Below are 20,376 nucleotides of genomic sequence, written 5' to 3'. Positions count from 1 at the left end.
TTTTATAGGCAGTATAAACTTGTAAACATATGGCGAATTCCATTGGGAGAACAGGAGCAGGGCGCCGCGCAGTGCGGAGGCGGGCGACAGCGCAGTGAGAGCAGGCACACTCGACCCGCCACTGGAATACGGCGTGCATTCGGAGAGCAGGTGGGAGGGGGACGTGTGAGGAGAAATGCACCATGTGACTAAAGCAATCGACGTCCCATTCTCTGCAGGAGAGCGGCAAAACACGCGTGATCGTCTTGTAATCTGTCGGGCGTAATCATGTCACCGTTTGCGGCCACGTACTACATACTTTTGTGCAGCGCCGACGCATCCCACAAAGCGTCCGCCTGCGAAGATCATCTGAAACTGCAACTTGAATCTGAAGTTGAGCTCCAGCAGCTTTCGCTGCTGTCACCGTCGAGCGTCTCAAGCACTTCAGCAAGGCGACGACGCTTTGCTGCCGCTGTCCCCCGCGCATCCAACGAGAAGCAAGGCGGACTATAAATGCCAGGATCTGTCGCTAAATCGCTGCGAATCTCGCTCGTATCACCGACGTCAAAATCAGCGGTGTCAAAACACAAACCACGCTAGGCTGCCGCCATTGCCGCCGCGCGCGCCGGCTGAAGCAAAATAAAAAGAAATGAGGATATCACGGTTTAAGCCACGTGACTTCCTCCGTACTCCGCTTTTCAAGCGAGAGCAGTCCGGACTGCTCCCAGCTGCTCTCGGCGCCGCGAAACTGCTCTTGTTCTACCACTGGATGACGGCGCTCCCACTCCTGTTCGACCACTGAAACACGTCGCCTCTGGAACGAGCACTTTCAGCGTGCTTTTGAGTGCTCCTGTTCTCCCAATGGAATTCGCCAATAGGCATACCAACTAAATTAACAATCATGGTGTCGCGCGCACAAGCAAACATAAACACATCTCACTGGATGACCGCGGAAGCTAGCTGTCAAAACGCTGGTGTGAGCAAGCGCTGTAGCAGCAGCGTGCGAATTGACCTTCGTGCCGCTGCTCGCGTCAATGCCAACTAAGCCGCGAAAACCCAGCGTAGGCCGGACTCTGTCCCCTCCGCAGATGGCTTTCAAGATAGAGCGGGCGGGCGCGGCGTACAACGCCCCACCCCTCCTCCCTACCCTCCCCCAGGAGCCTTGCAGGCGGGCGCGTGCGGCCGCTCGGGCCGCCCGGAGTAGAATCCGCTATCGAACCCGTGAGCGGCGATCGCCGGTCACCCTCGCACGCTTTCACTCGCACATACACCATACGGCGACGATTTTATCGCCCTTGGACATTATATGGAACCTCACGGCGAAGGCGTCGCCGACGGCATAAATCCGCCTGGAGTGTCCATATAATTGCTACCGCAATAAAATGTTGGTATCATGTACCGTCTACCGAATGTTTAACGGTACCGCGTGAGCGTCGACTGGCCGGCTGGTCAGCGCCTTCTAACAGAAAAAAGCGACGAGATCAGCAAGAGTATTTCATGTGCACCAAGTTCACAGAAAGCACAAGTTTCGTCTGCTAGGCTCTTTCCACCAGCACGACACAGTTCCAAGTGGATACGCCTTGCAACTCCCCGGCTATAATTTGTAGATTTAAATATGTGTCGTAAAATATTTAAATAAAAAGTTAGGGTAATTATTTAATTAGGCATTGTGATTTCTCGTAATGGCCGCCTAATCGAGTAATTTAGATCAAAGGTTAGAATCGTGCTATCTGCCACAGCCAATTTCTGAAAACTTTGGACCTTCTAAAAAAAGAGAGAAAAAAGAAGAAAAAGAAGGAAATTACCGGCCAAGCATTCCGTACCGATGATTAAACAAGCGATACCAGCGAAACAGGTACTGCTTTTCACCTATGTAGCTTTAAAAAATTATTAAAAATGGTTACCTGCCCTGCAGCCTTTCCACACAGCATAAAGCAATTTTACTTTCATCTCGAGAGTCAAAGAAAGGCAGAGCGTCGCAGTGTAAAATTTATGAATAGAGCAAAGAAGGCATTCGCAGCGCGCACACTACGCACATTCCTTAAAACTTAGAATGGCACCGAAAAATGTCCCTGGAAGCAGGCAAATTGGCAGTACAATGGCAAGATATATGCACGTTAGTGCGTGTTCACGAGAAAGCTATAGAGTGCCTTGCTTAGCTGGTTAGGTTTCTCGTAGCTAGGCAGCAGCTGCGTACAATAACACAATGCGATGCGACAGCTAACGCGGCGTAGTACCAAATCAGCCCACACATATTATGTATATAGCAGTTCTGTAAAAAGCGTTCACCGCACACGGTAGACCGCCAAGGACCTTCCGGTGATGAAATATCCAGCAACTTGGCGAGTGAGAAAGCCCGACACGAGTTAAGTTCTCAAAGGTCTAATTGTAGACTACGCTGAACACTTCACTGATGCGAGTGTTATCCTCAATATAAAGTCATCTCAGTGCGATCTGGAAATTGCTTGTTTTCAGGGTATCTGTTGAAAACCGCGGCAGACACGTTTCTTCCCGCAAGTTGACAAGGAAGCAGAATCAATCTCCGCGTCACCAGAGTGCGGCTTGACACGTTTCAAACACCTGCAGTGCATCCCACTGGGAGTATCAATCTATCATTTATAAATGTACACGATGAGCTAATGATCCGCGAGACACGCTAGCGCTCCGCATTTCAGCACACCATCAGCAGCGTCGTTTACGAGATCATCGTCATTAAGCTGCCATTAGGAGGCAAGTCTCCGATCGGAACTTCCGCGCTAAACATCTGGCAGTAATGAAAGGCCTTTTAGAACGAGGGTCGAAGCGAGGCTCGACATTTCTGTACCTTGTAAATGTGAGAACGTCCGTCTAGATAATTAATTATATCTATCCGAGCAAAATACTCAATAACTCATCCACGTTAGCATAAAATAAAAAGTTGGAAGTCGATACAACCTATAATTGAAGGCGACGAAAGACAATGCCTAATTCCTAAGCGAGTTAGGGGTGAGCAGTTATCATCACAACCATCATCATAATAGCCATCATAACCGTTATCATCATTATCGTCATCATAATAGTCACCATTAGCGCGGATCTCAGAAAAAGGAAGAATAGATTACATTGTTCATCAGCCATCATCATCAGTTTTGTCCCATCTCTAGAATGCATTATCCTCGGGATCGGCCCACGAAGGAGGTTAGAAACAGAGATTAAAAGCAGATACACCCGATACGGAAAAGTCGTGGTATAGCTCGCCAAGGAAGACATTACCTTCTGTACTGTGAAATAAGGAGCAGTGGGGATGTGTCTGTGAGAGAGAACGACGAGAGAGATAAGCCTTGTGTCGTGCTCGATCGGCTGTGCTACCTCTCGCTACTTCATCGTGCTAGTCGCAAACGCTGACTTCCCCAAGTGCTTCGTAACATTTGGTGGAGGTGCTGGGTGAACCCAACTTTTTTTACCAATAACGCTATGTACAATATCTCTCTCTCACTCTCTCTCTCTCTCTCTCTCTCTATATATATATATATATATATATATATATATATATATATATATATATATATATATATACATACATATATCGCAGTCTCCGAGTACAGGACCCGCAGCCCCGAATCAATGACTTCGCTAAGCAGCTCCAATGCCATGCACCGACCCGTTCGCATGATCTATACCAACCCGACTCATACGACAGACCGAACGTTTACAGAGCCGATGCTCAACATTATTATCCGATTCCGTTCCATTGTGCACTACCCAGCAACTGTTATCCCTTTGTACAACTGCAAGCGGGAAAATTTATCGACCAAGTGGCGGTTCGGGTTATCGGTGACGTAAATTTCTCCTGCGCGTTAGATGCATGAATTACGAAACACTCCCAAGACAATGCAACACACAGCAGAGATTTCGCAGGCTGTGGCTCTTGAAGACTTGTGCTTGAAGACGGGTGCATGCTGTGTGTGTGTACGCTTCATGTACGCGGGAGGCCGAAGGCGCGCGCATCGAGGCACACTAGAGCACCGGCGTCGTAGCTCTCCAAGGCCATGTGATCGGCTAACATTCTTCCAAACGCTCTCTTTGGCGGCGTTCGTAAACAACAAACGTAAATTCAACAGCTGAGGCAGCACAGGGTGACAAGGGTTGGGCTTCTTTTGAAGTGAGAGAAGCGCAGAGCAAAATCTGTTTCGATGAAAGAATTAGGGACGAGGATGATAAGCAGCGGGAAGCAAAAGCGCGCACCCGGTGAGGTTCTCCTCTGGCGGGAGCGTTAACTGGTCAGCGGCGGAGATCAACAGGAAAACGATCGAAGTCTTGGTGGAAAACGACAGGGGGAAAATGGGGCGGGGTCGTCACGTAGCATTTCAAAACAAAATAAAGACAGGTAAAAATGGTTCATTGATTGTATTAGGCAGATACAAACATCGTTTTTATTTCACGCGGTAGGTGGGTGCCTGTATAGCCTCCTCGATTCAAAGGTGATGCCGTACTAGCGACCCTCATAATCATCGTAGCACATTTTGCTCGTTTAGCAGTCTCTCCAAGTTAGTTTGAATCGCGAGAAAATTAATTTCGTATTTTCTGGTACGAGCTTTAAGATGACCAGAGAGAGAGAGAGAGAGAAATAGAAAAAAGGAAAGGGAGGGAGGTAAACCAGACGCACGTCCGGTTTGCTACCAGGTGGCCTGCTAAAGTTAGCGAACTAGAAAAGTAAGATTATAAGGCATTTTCAAAATTACAATGCGGTTCATTGGTATCAATTGAACTAATGAAAATAGCTTCTATATTATTTTACGCTTCCGAGTTGTTCGAGCCTGGTGTTAAAGAAACAGCCTCATTCCGAGTTCGCTTAGCGTAGTGAGCTGACTTTGCCTTCTAATGCGTTGTCTCTTCTATATCCATGTGAGATGATTTTATGTTCAAATTTGTTTTTCGTGTGCTTTGTGTGGTGAACTGCTTCCGTGCATTTACGTCACCTGACTAGCTGCCTGACTTTTTCGTTGTTACCTTGCTTTTGTCAAGTGTCACGGCTTGTTATGTCATATTTAGTATATACTTGTTCTATGACAAAAGGAGTAGCAGGTGTCGCCTAAAGGCGCCATCATCTCCTAAATATCACGTATTTAAAAAAAAGGGGGTTAAAAAAAAACACCGCGTATCCACGGGGTGAATGATGATAAGTGGGCGAAGCTCCGGAGGGAATCATCGGTAAACCGTGAATCTTCCGTGTAATTCGCCCAGTCTCGCCGCACTAAATCGAACGATTGACTTCCACCAATGACACGCGCCATATGTGACGTCATTCCTATTTTATAACAGCGCCCTTCATTATAATTGCACCATCTCCCGCTTAATGGGACGCTAGCACAAACGCGTTAGAAACGTGCAGTACTCTCTAGTAAGGGAGAGAGGCCACAGCGTCTTACGCAGCCGTTTACACATGCCGGAACGTGCACCGCGTTTGCCGACGCCATCAGCGTTTATGAATACGGGAGTAAGGCGGAGAGGCCACAGCGTCTTACACCAGCTTCTTACACGGGCCGTAACGCGCTAGCACAGACGCGTTAGAAACGCGCAGTCTTTCGTTAATGTTGGGTATTTATTGTCATCGTGGTGGGTGTCTCCACGTGCGCTTCGTGGCGTAGTGGTTAGCGCCGCGCGTTCGGAAGCGAGGGGTCCCTGGTTTGATTCCGCGCTACAGACACAACTTTCGGAATTTTTTTTTTCATAAGTAGACGTGGCTACCTACTACGACGACGAGTACTACTACTACTACTCTTACTACATACTACAAAGGAGGGACAGACCCACACCCTAAGGAGCTTCGCCCCTAAAACAAATTTAACTATCTTTCAGCAACTAGTTCGCAAAGCGATTTTTACGCACCTGGCGCTTCAGGCAAATAAGAAACGTGTCAGCTCCGTTCTCTCTTCTCCGTTTACGTCCTCTTTATCTCTCGCCTACATTAATTTCTCCATGGGCCCTATACAATGTACGTAGCACTACTTTTCTTTTTAAATCGTCATCCCATTAGGATCAAAGTTTATTAAAATGGCACGTGCGTCGGTAACCGCCGAGTGCGTTTATACTGTCGGGCGACATCTGTATGCAAAACATTACTCCAGAGAGCATGCAGGAAGCAAAGTAACAAAAACCTTCATGGCGCCAGCGATGCCATTTTATTTGGTCGGCGCCGCACGTCTGACTAAAAGCCGCTTCCGTCAGAAACGTTCCTGAGCGCAATTAAAATTGAAAAAGCTACAACGTCTCACCTGGCTCGCCCTTTGCTGGGATAACACGTTCGCATTATCTACGGCAAAATGTCATCCGGAAGAGGACGTTTAGGATCCGACGTTTAAGCGTACGTACGCACCCCAAATGGGCGAGTAATGAAAAAAAAAATCGTTCCTGAGCGGAACCAGTGCACGTGGAAGTCGTGTAGATTCGTCGGGGTTGACGCGAGCGAACACGCGCCGGTGTTCACTATATTTCGGCAAAGAACATTACCCGGCATTTGTGATCTTTCTCTGTAGTTCCTCCTGTAGTCTGTTTTCGCATTGCTAGTTTCAGTGAGAGACTGCATGCGCGAGTTTGACACGCTTCTTTCCTGGCAGGACGTGTGCAGCTCAAGTGCAGCTCGTGTGCAGCTAAAATGGCCGTTTTCAAAGTTTTGGATCGTGCTCTTTTCGATCGTGTGACTCGTCGCAACCGCCGGCGCACTTACAGGGCAAGCAGCGCGTCTCAGTGCGACCTTTGAAGTATTGTCTCAACATTTGAGAGCTTATAAAATGTCACGAGCGGGGAACGGAACGCTAAGCGCGCGCTGCTCTTTTGCCCGGCCACGGTATTCCGCGAGCGTGTTGGCGAGCGAAGTTCGCAGAGCGTGTAGGTGGCAGCCATCTCTTATACCGGAAGTTGCGGACAGAACGAACGGCCGAGATAGTCTTTTCTTCTAGCATGTTAGCATGTTCTAGCACGGCTTAGTCGCTGCGCGGGCAGCGCTGACAGATGCTGACTGACTCGGGTCGAGGAGATTAAGCGATTAAGTACACTTGCTCTAAACGCGAGTGCAAAAGTAAAAAAAAAAAATGAAAAGAACCAGGGCCCATATTCATAAAACTCTCTTACGCTAGAGTTGATTGTAAGAAAAAATTCCAGTCAGTTCCTGATGCTGATCATAATATTAGCGTGTACGCGCCCGGAACAAAAAAAGCTATGTGAATACGTCGCTTGATCTATAAAACTAATTACAATTTCATTCAATCTTACGCTTTGTCAGTGGTCCGAGCAGCGCTCCGCCTTCTTTGTCACCAGGATAGCCCGTTGTGAACTGCGGATGATACGACAGGAATAAAATCGTGAGACCTTGCATCCCGAACCGGAGTTCTTACTCTGCGCCACAAACGGTTCAACCACAGCGCGTGCATTTCCGTTGCCATTGAAAGCAAATAACGAACGCACCTGCATAGCCGCTGCAGAAGAGCTCGCAAAAGCCTCGGAGACCATGAATACATAAAAAATAAAAAATAAAAGTCAGAGCGCTTCCACCCTGTGAAAAGGTAAGTACAGCGAAGCTGGCGCTCTGGTAGGATTTGCTATGCTGGGGTTTAGATATATTGGGGATTTGCTATCTTGGTAAACCGACCCCTTCGCTACGTACTCGGGAAAGAGTCGTCGGTGCCGGCTCCGAGTAGCATAATGGGGTATTTTTAACACTTGGACGATGGCTATACAATGCTAGGCTCTGAAAGAACTGGCTCGGCGTCCACGGGCGACGGCGCTCCTAGCGCGTTGCGGGGGATGGGACGCGTCGGCGACCACGGGCAACGGCGTTGCTAGCGCGTTGCGAGGGATGGGACCAAGGAGGTTTAATGGGACACGTCGGCGACTACGGGCAACGGTGTTGCTAGCGCTTTGCGTGGGATGGGACACGTCGGCGTCCACCGGCGACGGCGTTCCTAGCGCTTTGCGGGAGATGGGACGCATCGGCGTCCACGGGCGACGGCGTTCCTAGCGCGTTGCGGGGATGGGACGCGTCGGCGACCACGGGCAATGGCGTTTCCAGCGCTTTGCGGGGGATGGGACACGTCGGCGTCCACGGGCGACGGCGTTCCTAGCGCTTTGCGGGGGATGGGACGCATCGGCGTCCATAGGCGACGGCGTTCCTAGTCCGTTGCGGGGGATGGGACGCGTCGGCGATCACGGGCGACGGCGTTCTTAGCGCTTTGCGGGGGATGGGACACATCGGCGTCCACGGGCAACGGCGTTCCTAACGCGTTCCTAAATCTTTTTTTAACGCGATAACGTTAAGGGCCCCGTGTCGCAGAAAATCCGGTGTCGCGTAAGCGCCGGCGTCCATGGCGGAGAAACCCATTCGAACCACCTCGACCACACAGGTCCTCCGCGTGGCGCAGAGGCGTTAGAGAAAATATTGAATTTCTCAATGTAAAATGCGTCAGAAAAATCGTAATGCACGACATTACAGTCTATCAGACATCGTAATGAAGACATGATAGCATCGGATTGTAATTTGAATGTAGGAGATAACATAATTCTGTTACGAGGAAACTCAAACACAAACCCCCTTTCCAGCATTTCTACCATACCAACAGCGGCGCGTACGGGTAGGTTACTTGCGACAACCCCATCCAGATGGCGCTCGCCTCCACGGCAGCGTAAAACGGCAGAGGCACGCAGGGGTGAAGGTGGAGAAAAAATTTGTCGCAGTTTCACCTGAAAGGCGAAGCACCAATTGCGATAGCAAATTAGTAGAGAGCTATACCGGAGTAAGGATAGTAGTTTTATCAGCTGTATAAGCTTGGACATGCAGCAGAACCAGCAACGCGCAGAACTGCTGTCGACGCCGTCGGCGTTTTGCCCGCGTTCGCACCGAACGCGCGAGGCGTTTTTATATAAATACGTATTTGGTGCCGCAGCTAAACGTCGCCTCCCCTCCCTCCCTCCCTCCCGTCCCCCCACAGCCTTTCGCGCGACGGAAATAGTTGCTATTGCTCTCTATATATGGAAAGGAGGAAAGAGACGCCTAATGCTGCAGCCCTCCAAGGAGCTTGGCACAGAACGCGCGTTTGCTCTCCAACGTGCGTTCGCTCCCCGTGAAAGCGCGCGTCCCTCGCGCCCTTTCACTCACACATACAGCCTCCGAAACGCGGCGACGATTTCATCGCCGTTGACGTCATACGGAACCTCACGGCGACGGCGACGACGATGGCAGAAATATGCTTTGGAGTGTCCATATAATTGCTATCGTAATAAAAGAAAGGTGCAGTTGACGGGAAGCCTGACAAGCATTCAGGGATCTTTGAATGCTATCGCGTTCCACTCTTAAAGGCGAAGCTCAAGCGTCCTCCAATTTTTTCTGCGACGTTCTCAGACAAGAGTCCTTGGGCAAAGCTCCGTATATACAACCAACGCTAACGCGAACTCCTCTCACACTCCACTCCTCCGTTGACCTACTTTTTTCGTACACCGCCACTACTTGGAGCGCCTCACGCTCTCCCCCTCTAACACGAGTATTGGACGGCGCGACTTGCGTAACCCCCCACCCTGTTCTCCGTTTAATCGGCACCCTTTCACAGCATTCTCACAGGGTTGAGCTTTTTTTTCCCTCTTCTCTACCGCTAGGTCACGTGGCTTTTCTACACGCGGACACGATCTCCTGGCACCTAGAACATCTTCGCTGTAAGAGAGACCGGCCTAGCAGAAGGTTGCAGGCTGCTACATGCAAATAAGTAGACAATTTTGTACTAACATTTTCGCGCTGAAGTTGCAGCACTGGATTTCTTATTTCGTAGAATCAGTGACAATGAAGAAATTCTGAAAGCGGCATCGTTTTTTTTTTCTCATTTTTTAATGTTCCGGGCAAAACATGAATCAAGCAAGGACAATATATTTTCCTTTTACGATGAACAGACATGCCGCTGTTGTGCAAATCGCCGTGGTGACTTAGAAGCTATAGCGTTGCGCTGCACGAGATCAAATCCCGGCCACGGAGGCCGCATTTTGATGGAGGGCGAAATGCAAAAAGGCCCGTGTATCGTGCACAGGGTGCACGTTAAAGAACCTGAGGTGGTCAAATTTAACCCGGAGTCCCCCACTGTGGCATGCCTCATAATCAGATGGTGGTTTCGGCACGTAACACCCTAGAATTTAATAAAATTTTACGGCAAACTGCAATGGTTCCTTGCTATATTCGGCAAGGAACTAGTTTCATGTCAAGCACAGGCGTGATCGACTCGTCGCGCGATAGGCTAGTTGCTCGTCGTCTATCCATATATGCTCTCGAGTGATGCGGCACTTTTTGCACATCGGCGTCATCGCAGCTGCCGACTTTCTTTACCACTTCTTTCTTTTATGTCACCAGCGGCTTCTGATAGAGTGGTTTCCTTTGATCCAACGGTGCCTATTCATTTTTTTTTATGTTTAGATGCGAAAGGCTCGAAAATGGCTCATGTGAGCGAAAAAGCCGGCTCTGTAGCAGCGAAACGGTATGGTATGATGAACTTTATTCAGGTCCTGAAGATCATCCCTTAGGTTGACGCAGGCGGCTGCCACGTCGGGACAGAAAATGGTGTTGGGCAAGTAAAAAATTACGGAAAAGAAACGAAAGATTTAGGACAGTAAGGTTTAACCTTACCGCCGTGGCGTGGGCCTACTGGACGGCCTGTACTTGATCTAAAAGAACTCCACTGTGAAGGACTCGCCGCCACCAGTCTCTTTCCTTGTCGCAGTCTGTGAAAGCCACAGGACACTGCTAAAGCATATGATCCAGATTGGCTGCGACGCCACGGCACGAGCCCGCCTCGGCGGAACAGAGCGGGCGAAAGGGTGCTGCCGTAGTGGCGCGCTAGGGCCGGTATTTTGTAGCGATGCCTTTCCGGTAATGATGCCTTTTCGCCCTTTATCGCTTTGTCAGTGGTCAGAGCGACGGTCCGCTCGCGTTATCAACGGGATCAGCCGGCCGTGAGCGGTGCATGTTAAGACTAGTACAGAATAAGTCATAAAGCATCGCTACAAAATACCGGCCCAGGCGTTGCGTGAGGGGAGAGGGCATCGCTCTCGGAAGCCTGATAAATCAAAACGCGTCAGGTATCTGAACGCGCTCGCTCGCCCGCGAGGAGTTCATAACTAGAAGGACTGCTCTGCGGCGTTCAACTGAACGTTAAGGCTTTCGCACTCATAACTCATAAGAAGTGCGCAGGTGTCCTCTGATTTTTTATTGCTCGAGTGCCCCGCTCATACCTGCATATTACTAACGTATACGATGTTGACTGCGGTGGCGCGAAATCAGGAACTCTAAAACGGAATCTGCGCCCGACGAATGCGGAACGTGCAGCGAAAAGCGCGACGCTGCTACTATGGCGGCAACAAGAAAAGCCTAGAAGTTGTGTGAGAACATTTCAAATTGGTACCTATTATGGCTTATGCAAACATTCCGTAGGTGCGCCCGTCAGTGTTGAACTATATGACCTCAAGGTGATCTTAAAGAAGAAACTTCACCTCGGGAGCTCCTAACCAAATACACGGGAAAGGATAAATCTTTTTCTCGGCTTCAACTGCACTGAATTTGATGAGGTTTGTTGCACTTAAAAGAAAATGTTAATCCACCGACTGTAAGCGGCAGATTCCGCATTCTTGCAATCATTTTGTTGCAAAAAATTGGTTGAATTAAACGGAAGCATGACGTTTACAATTCTTTTACTCGACAGTGCAAAACGATATTATAATTATGTACACTGCGCCCACTGATACATCTAAAACGGACAAAATTTATGTGTACGTCACTCTGAACTGTACCACAATGTGTGTAGGAATTTTGCAAAAATACAGATAGATAGATAGATAGATAGATAGATAGATAGATAGATAGATAGATAGATAGATAGATAGATAGATAGATAGATAGATAGATAGATAGATAGATAGATAGATAGATAGATAGATAGATAGATAGATAGATAGATAGATAGATAGATAGATAGATAGATAGATAGATAGATAGATAGATAGATAGATAGATAGATAGATAGATAGATAGATAGATAGTACGGTGCGTGTATAAAAAAAGCGGTGCCGCTGCAATTTTCAAAAACTCTGCAGTCTCTGAGTATGGCGTACATTTTCAAAACGCGATTAAATTCGGCAACCTGTATCACTAATATTCGCCGATATTTAGGATTGAATTTCTCAGCGTTTCTCAGACAATAATAAAAGTAACGGTGCGCTTTTCTGGTTGAAATGCATGCCGTTTTCAGTGACTGCGTCGCGGAAATTTTACAGCAAATCGACATCCGCAATCGCAAAACTATTACCTTTTTCCACGGAATCCTTTGCAGTTATTCAGCATAATTAACTTACTTCTCTTTTAGTTCCAACTTTCTTTTCGCCATGCTCAGCACACATGCATAATGTGGTTGACGTAAGCACAGCTGTACTGCCCCCGCGTCGGATGGAGAGGATGAACGTAATATTGTCGAACTGCACCACGTGGTTAGGCGATGCGCGGAACTGGAAACAATCAAGGGGGCTTGCGTACACGCAGTGCTCATACGAACCCACAGGTTCCTTAAAATGGAAGCTAGGTTACATTTCATCGACTCCTCCTTTACCGGCATGTCGAAAGGTTGTCTTAAGCTTGCTTGGTCCGACTTCTGCATTTTTGATCTCACTGTGTTTCGCATCACTTATGACGTATTAGTTAAAGCGAACCGCATAAAAATTAACATCGTTTTTTTCTGCACCACGAACAACACTCACACAGAAGCTGTATCTTTTATTTCACTCAGCCGAAAGACAGTGTTTGAGCAAATCCATATCGCCCCGCGAATAAATTATTCACAAAAACTTTCCTTAGCTATTGCCACGCATGCACGCACATGTGCACGGGCCAGTACTCAACTCATGTGACCTGATTACTCACCGCATAATATTAGTTATAAATACTTATTTTTTGCTAAATACTTAGCAAACAGCGCATGGCTTTTTTTCTTCTTTCTTTCTTTCTTTTTTTTTCTTTTTAATGCCGCGTTTCTAGAGTGCATTGGTGTCTAGTCATATAAATCTGCTTCGAGAAATCTAAATCGAGCAGGTGCTTGAATTTTGACTTCTTCGATTCTAAAATGTAGAACTATAGTGTACCCTCATTCACATCGTTCCGCCGTATGCCTTCAATAGAACAGAAACTAACGCCTGCAACAATAGTGGCCAGAAAAATCAGCTGCGTTCGCACGGCGCGCTATTGTATATATGCTCCGAACAAAGTAAAGCGAACAGCTTGTGGATGACGCAGTACTGCCGCAGCGGAGAATTACCATTTTTATTGCATTCTGTCTCCAAGCGGCTGCAGAAACTCGGCTAGAGCGGCTAGCAGTCATAGGATAAAAAAAAATTAAACATGAGAAATGCTGTTCTTACGACGTGCACATGCGAATACGCGAGGAATCCTGACGAGAGCGGGCGTTACCACGCTCACAAGGATGCCGCCAAGCAAAAAAGCCTAACAGGCTGTGTATGGTCCAAAATGCACGCGTGGTATCCTTGCAGCAGTTTGAAGAAAAAAAAAACTGCCGTGGTGATGGTAGTCAATTTCAGCTGTGAGAATGTTTATAGAACAGTTAATAAATCCACGAGCTTTGGGCTGCCTACTAGACAATGGCACGTGTGCTCATGTGCTCCAAACGCGATCGGCATTTCCACATATAGTGAAAGCACACTGCCGGGCTAGCGCGGATCCGTTCCCTGACACTGAGAATTCGCTTATTAAGCGCAGGTGTGCGCTAAAGTGTGCCCGAAAAGTGAAGCGGCAAATAAAATACAGTGGCGTCGCTTTCTTAGCTACGCTTCATAATTCGTCACTATTCAGTCGGAATATTTTGTGACGAGCGCGGTCATTACCAGCAACACACAATATTCCTTCGGATGCCCTTTCACAAGCCGGAAGAGCACCTGTCGTCAGTGCAAATTATCCACATGCACTCGCTAAGTGCCTTCTATTTATTTATTTATTTATTTATTTATTTATTTATTTATTTATTTATTTATTTATTTATTTATTTATTTATTTATTTATTTATTATTTATTTATTTATTTATTTATTTATTTATTTATTTATTTATTTATTTTCTCCCAGATTTGCGTACTTCATAATTCAGGCTAAGTGACGTGTGGGCCCACAGAGCTCAGCCGTAAGCGCAATTGGGCGCTTGGCTGATTAGCGCTGGCTTTCATGACAGCCGTAAAACCATGTTCTTACTGCGAGTGAGCTGCAGATTACAGAGAGGCAACGGAGGCTGCAGACTACAAAGATATCATGAAGAAGGATAGAAGCACGCGCGCACTTGCTTGCGGATTTTTCTTACTCGCCATGAACAATCGTGCAAGGCCTTCCGAGAGCACATAAACGTCCTCTAAAAGAGCTTGTCTATTTCTAATGACGCTACCATTTACTATTACACAGTTGCAACCTTTCAAAACGGCTACGATAATGCTGCGGTTATGGCGCACCATATCAACCACTGAGGCTTTCATCCAGGTTCCAGATGCAGAGCAAGCAACGATCACCACTACAGCAGAAGCGATCACCTAGCCTACACACCCGTTCCCCCAATATCCAACATCGGATTCGATCCGGCAGCCAGGTAGCATGCAGGGAATTCCAAATTATTGCACTCTCTTATCACATTCTCCCCAATGTATACAAACAAATCTCCATGAATACCCCGACATCGATGTCACAGTCGAATGGGCTGCCTGTCCACCAAGGGATTGGAGGGAACAATGGAGCTTGCGAGCTCTCCCAAGGTGAAATTTAACCGGAACCTCCTACGCCTTGGCCAGTGGAGGGCTATTTGAAAGTGCTGCCGCAAAGACTGACTCAGTCGCCTACAAAACCTTCAAGAAGTGCCAACCTTGCTCTTTTCCACATTGGACATTTTCTGCAGAAGGAAGGACTGTTGAGCTACTTGTTCAACAGAGCAGACGTCCACATATCCGGAGAGCACAAATATATATTCTCCTCACTGCGACACAACTACACCACATATACAAAACCATCCCAGAAGTCCCTGCTACACTCGCAGCCATGGCTATCCCAACGCAGAGCATTGGCTGTGGGCTTGCTCCCACATTGAGCGTACACTAAATTACCTGTTTTCAGTGTAAAGGATGTTTTATAGCGTTGTCCTTTTAAATGCTACGCTCCACTCCGATGCTCGAGCGCGCACGCACGCACACGCAAAAAGATACAGGAATACGTGCAGGCTGCCAACGGATACTGATTTCTCAATGTGAGTTCTCATGAGTTCTCAATGTGATCGCTCACTGACAGGTCTGGGAAACTCATGGGAAAAAGCGCCGAGCGAGATGAAAACTATGCCATGTTCTCAATGCCGAAAATGTTGGGACGGGAATTCAACGTCAGCTTGTTCCTTCAACACTGCGTAACAATATGGTACGGCTTATGAACGCGATAATCGTGCACCTTGATTTCATATTCACGTTTCTATAAAGGAGACAACCAAACAGCTTCACTATTTCCGGTCAAGTATTATTGCGTGGTGGTGGCGTGAAGCAGAGGTAGAACACTGAGTCTTTAAACTGAAAGTCGTAAGTTCGAATCATCGTCCAGTCCACTACATTTCTCAGGCTTGGAGTCGCGCCAGACACCGGTCGAAAAAAAAAAAATGCCGAGAGACAGTGGGGCTACATTATTCCAGGTGCAACCAAATTAGCAAGGCCCACTACGCTTAAACAAGGACACTCCCTCACCAGAAAGGAATTGGCCTCCCTGGTGCAGTAGTTGGCCGCTACCTCCCTCATGACTCTTGCAATTAACCCGTGGCCTCGAGTCCCCAGTGGCTACGGAGCACCTGACCAAGACGGTGGTCAGACCTGCGACGCGGCAAAGGGTGCTAAAAATCTCTGGATCCGGACAGGCCGGCTCTGGAAACTGAACCTGGCAACGTTCAACACGCGAACCCTTTCGAGTGAGACTAGCCTAGCAGGGCTCTTTGAGGAATTATCAGGCATTTCCTGGGATATTATTGGCCTTAGTGATGTTAGAAGAACTGGCGAGGCTTATACAGTGCTGACTAACGTCCACGTCCTCTGCTACAGAGTTCGTCCAGGTAAGAGAGTACGGGGCAGGATTTCTAATTCATAAGGAGATAGCGGGCAGGCTTGATAAATTCTGCAGCATTAATGAGAAGGTATAAGTCGTCGCAATAAAGCTAAACAGGAGATATAGGCTAACGGTAGTACAAGCCTACCTCCAAGCTCCAGCCATGATTATAAAGAAAAAGAACAGTTTTATGAAGATGTTGAATTAGCAATGAGAAAGGTACAAACTCAGTATACTGTAATCATGGACGACTTCAATGCAAAAGTGAGGAAAACGCCGGCTGGGGAACAAGCAATTAGCAACAACGGCATCAATTCTAGGAATAGTAGAGGAGAGATGTTGGTACAATTCGTGGGAAAGAAAATACTCCGAATAATGGATAGCTTCTTCAGGAAGCGCAGGAACAAGAAGTGGTCCAGTAAAATCGTAAATGGAGAAAAAAAAGAAATGATATAGATTTCATACTGTCCGCCGATCTCAGCATACTGCAGGTTGTAGAAGTGTTAGGTAGGGTAAAGAGCAGTGATCAAAGGTTAGTGAAGTCAAGGATTGCTTTCAATTTGAAAAGAGAAAGAGCAACATTAGTGAAGAATAAACAGACCAACCTAATACGCAATAAGGGTAAAAGCAGACGAATTCAGGATGACATTCCCAAACAAATATGCAGCCGTGTAACAGAAAGATGAGAATAACATAGATGTAATGAGTGAAATCGTAATTAGGCTGATTTCAGAAGCAGTAATAGAAGTGGGAAGTAAGGCACCAAGGCAGCCAGTAGGTAAGCTCTCCCAAGTAACAAATGACCTTATAAAGAAACGACAAAGCATGAGAGTGTATAATTCAAGAGATCAGATAGAATTCGCTGAACTGTCAAAGCTGATAAACAAGAATAAATTTAGCGATATTCAAAATTATAACTTCCGAAAAAAATGGACTGCGGAGAGACATCCCTAGAAAAATAAGGGAACATCTCTCAATACCCCGAATCCCCAGAAACATACACCCGGAGTTTCAGGAAGATAGAAGAATCACAAGAGCGAGAGCTCTCCACAAAATATTCAGTACTGCCAGAGGACGTGGTCTATGTGGACGCGGCGGAGTACACAAATAGACTGGGTATGTCGATAATTGCTACTAGTCTAGAGGGTGACTCCAGAGTTAGTGGCACTGAAAAAACAGGAAAGGCGGAGGTGGCGGAGGAGACTGCCTTAGCACTGCAGCAATAGCCTCCACGGACGCCAACATCATAGTCAGCGACTCCAAGACCGCCGTCAAGAACTATTCCAAAGGAAGAATCTCGCCGGAAGCGCTAGGAATTTTAGTCAACTTTCGTGAAGATCGAGATTTTTACAATGTATGGGCAGCCGCACACTCCTCCCTTCCCGGGAACGAAATAGTGCACGACCTGGCTCGAGAACTGACGGAGGTGACACGCAAATACTGAGAACGCAGAGAGACCGGATGACCAGCTTTACCGAGATCACCAAACACTAAATATTGGGAAGGGCCCGTTTCCCCCCGGCACACTCCTCGCTTAGCAGACGGCAAGCGACGGCACGGCGTTTGTTACAAACAGAAACATATCCGAACCCGGTGGCCTACCACCGTTACTATCCAGAACTTTACACCGATAGATGCAGATTCTGTCAAGAAAGGGCGGACTTACAGCACATGGTTTGGGCTTGTACTGGGACACTCACACGGAATAAAACACACAAGGCCAGAGAGCACTAGGAGACCGCGCTGCTCAGCTCTGCACCGGAAGACCAACTTAAGGCAATCCAGCAGGCCGAAGATGCCGCCAGAGCCCAAGGGCTCGAGGCCGTCATCTAGGTAGAGAGGCCTAGGTCTCACAAATCTGCTGTACTAAAATAAAGTTTATTCCTTCTCCTCCTCCAATAAGGTGGTTGGCCAGCGAAGCTGTTGTACCACCTGATCCGATAGACCAATGTGACGTAGCCTTGAACTGGGTTCGTTGTGCATATTGACGTTGCTGTTCCATTCGTAGCTCATCGTATTCACGCTGCTTTTCAGGCGTCCTAACTGTGCACGGCTTGCTTTGGGCAGGAACCACTGCGTCCTGCTTAGCCTGAGCACGATGGCGTTGTTCATATTGACATTGCTGGTCCCGTCGCCACTCATCGTGTTCACGCTACTCTTCGGGAATCCTAACTATGCGTGGCCTTTCCACAGCGCTATCACAACACAAATTAAATCAGTTGCTAGGCAGGTTCTTCTTTTACATATGTTACGTCACTCCCTGCTTCGTATATCATATTTACCTGGAAACGCTTGCGGTGAACGCTATGCGCGAAGGCGAGCTTTCTGGTTCTGTTTTTTTTTTTCCTGCGGCCAGCGCCATGGATTGGATTGGATTTATTGGCCCCGCCCTTTGTAACAGGCGGGCATCGCAGTGATAAATTATATATTATATGGACAATGACGTCACGCCCCCGTGTTACAAGCGGATGTCGTTATCAATCATTCTGTGCTTCCCATTGTTAACGACCACCTAATCAGCCATCATATTGCCACGAGACGTGTTTTATGCTTTTCTTTAAAAAACGACGTATGTGGTAAGCACTGTATGTGTGATTAAAAAGGATATGCAAATTCTGGCTTCAATTTTAGCCTAAGATTGCATTATCTCCAGGATGGGCCCACGAAAGAGGTTACTTCTGCCCACGGACAACGACAAATGCATCGGAAGGTAGAAGTACACAGCTTCGCCGTAAAAGTGAGGAAACAGCAAAAAATGGCCGCAGCACGAAATCAGAATAAAACTTGGCATAGGACAGGGCAAAATGTATGTAGTGGAAAATAGGCAGGGTAATGTCATCAGCAATTTCGATGCCGTGGCAACAGAGCAGAACAATGCTATACTAACCTGCACAGTACCCAGAGCAGCCACGCAACGTTAATTGGAAGTTGTGAGGAACAGGATACATAAGCTCCTTCTATAACTAGCTAAGTTAGAAGGGCCTTGTAAGACATGTCCCGGGGAAATGAGGCCGGAGAAGATGGAATAACAGTCGATTTAATCAAAGATGGAGGACATACTGAGAGCAAATTACAACAAATTATTGAGGACCTTAACCGAGAAAGTGTCAGAGTAGGGTTGAAGATTAATATACAGAAGACAAACGTAATGTTTAACAGCCTGAGAAGGGAACAAGAATTTATGATCGCCAGTCAGCCTCTACAGTCTGTGCAGGAGTGCATTTATGTAAGTCAATGTTTCACAGGGGACCTTGATCATAAGAAGGAAATTTTGGAGAGGTATAAAAATGGGTTGGATTGCACGGCAGGCATTACCAGATCCTGACTGGGAGCTTACCACTGTCGTTGAAAAGAAAAGTGTACAATCATTGCATTCTACCGGTGCTAACATATGTGGCAGGAACTTGGAGGTTAACAAAGAAGCTTGAGAACAAGTTACGGACCGCGCAAAGAGCGATGAAACGAAAAAAAGTTGTCGCAGTTTCACGCGAAAGGCGAAGCATCAATTGCGATAGCAAATTTGTAGAGAGCTATACGGAGTAAGGATAGTAGTTTTATCAGCTGTACAAACTTGGACATGCAGCAGCACCGGCAACACACAGAACTGTTGTCGACGCCGTCGGCGTTTTGCCCGCGTTCGCACAAAACGCGCGCGGCGTTGGTGACTATTACCGGAGCCTCTGGGGGCGGCTCGGAGGTTTTCGACCACATCAGAACGAGACACTCGTCGAGCAGCGTCGGAAGTCTTTACCACCTTCTCGCCTCACAACGTTTTTATATAAATAGGCACTTTGTGCCGCAGGTAAACGTCGCCTCCCTTCCCTCCCCCCCCCCCTCCCCGCCACGGCCTTTCACGTGTCTGAAGAAGTCGCGTTTGCTCTTTATATATGGTGATTGTAAAGGAGGAAAGAGACGCTTAATTCTGCAGCCCTTAAGGGAGCACGGCGCAGAACGCGCGTTTGTTCTCCGCCGTGCGTTCACTCCCCGTGAAAGCGCGCGTCCCTCGCTCCCTTTCACTCGCACATACAGCGTTCGGCGCGCGGCGACGATTTCATCGCCTTTGACGTCATACGGAACCTCACGGCGACGGCGACGACGACGGCGACGCCGACGGCATAAATCTGCTTTGGAGTGTCCATATAATTGCGATCGCAATAAAATGTAGGGAGTAACGTTAACAGACATGAAGAGGGCGATGTGGATGAGAGATAGAGCGGGGACAGCCGTTATTCTAGTTGACATTAGGAGAAAATATGGAGCTAGGCAGGTCACGTAATGC

General features: G+C 47.6%; 1 protein-coding gene across 6 annotated transcripts in view; it reads right to left on the bottom strand.

Annotated features, from left to right (window-relative positions):
* Positions 1-20,376, bottom strand: part of LOC119446776 (solute carrier family 35 member G1) — an 84,587-nt gene that overhangs the window by 17,431 nt on the left and 46,780 nt on the right. For 2 of the 6 annotated variants that reach the window (XM_049664377.1, XM_049664375.1), the window contains exon 2: positions 7,213-7,291. The exons of 2 other annotated variants lie outside the window; for them this stretch is intronic. The gene's annotated coding sequence lies outside the window, so the exon portion shown is untranslated. The remainder of the gene's footprint in view (positions 1-7,212; positions 7,292-20,376) is intronic. 2 more of the 6 variants (XM_037711322.2, XM_037711323.2) reach the window with 1 other exon arrangement.

The sequence above is a fragment of the Dermacentor silvarum genome, chromosome 3 (assembly GCF_013339745.2).
Source record: "Dermacentor silvarum isolate Dsil-2018 chromosome 3, BIME_Dsil_1.4, whole genome shotgun sequence".
In the NCBI taxonomy this organism is placed as follows: Eukaryota; Metazoa; Arthropoda; class Arachnida; order Ixodida; family Ixodidae; genus Dermacentor; species Dermacentor silvarum.
The sequence above is the reverse complement of the archived record's forward strand: the minus strand, read 5'-3'. Positions and strand labels throughout refer to the sequence as shown.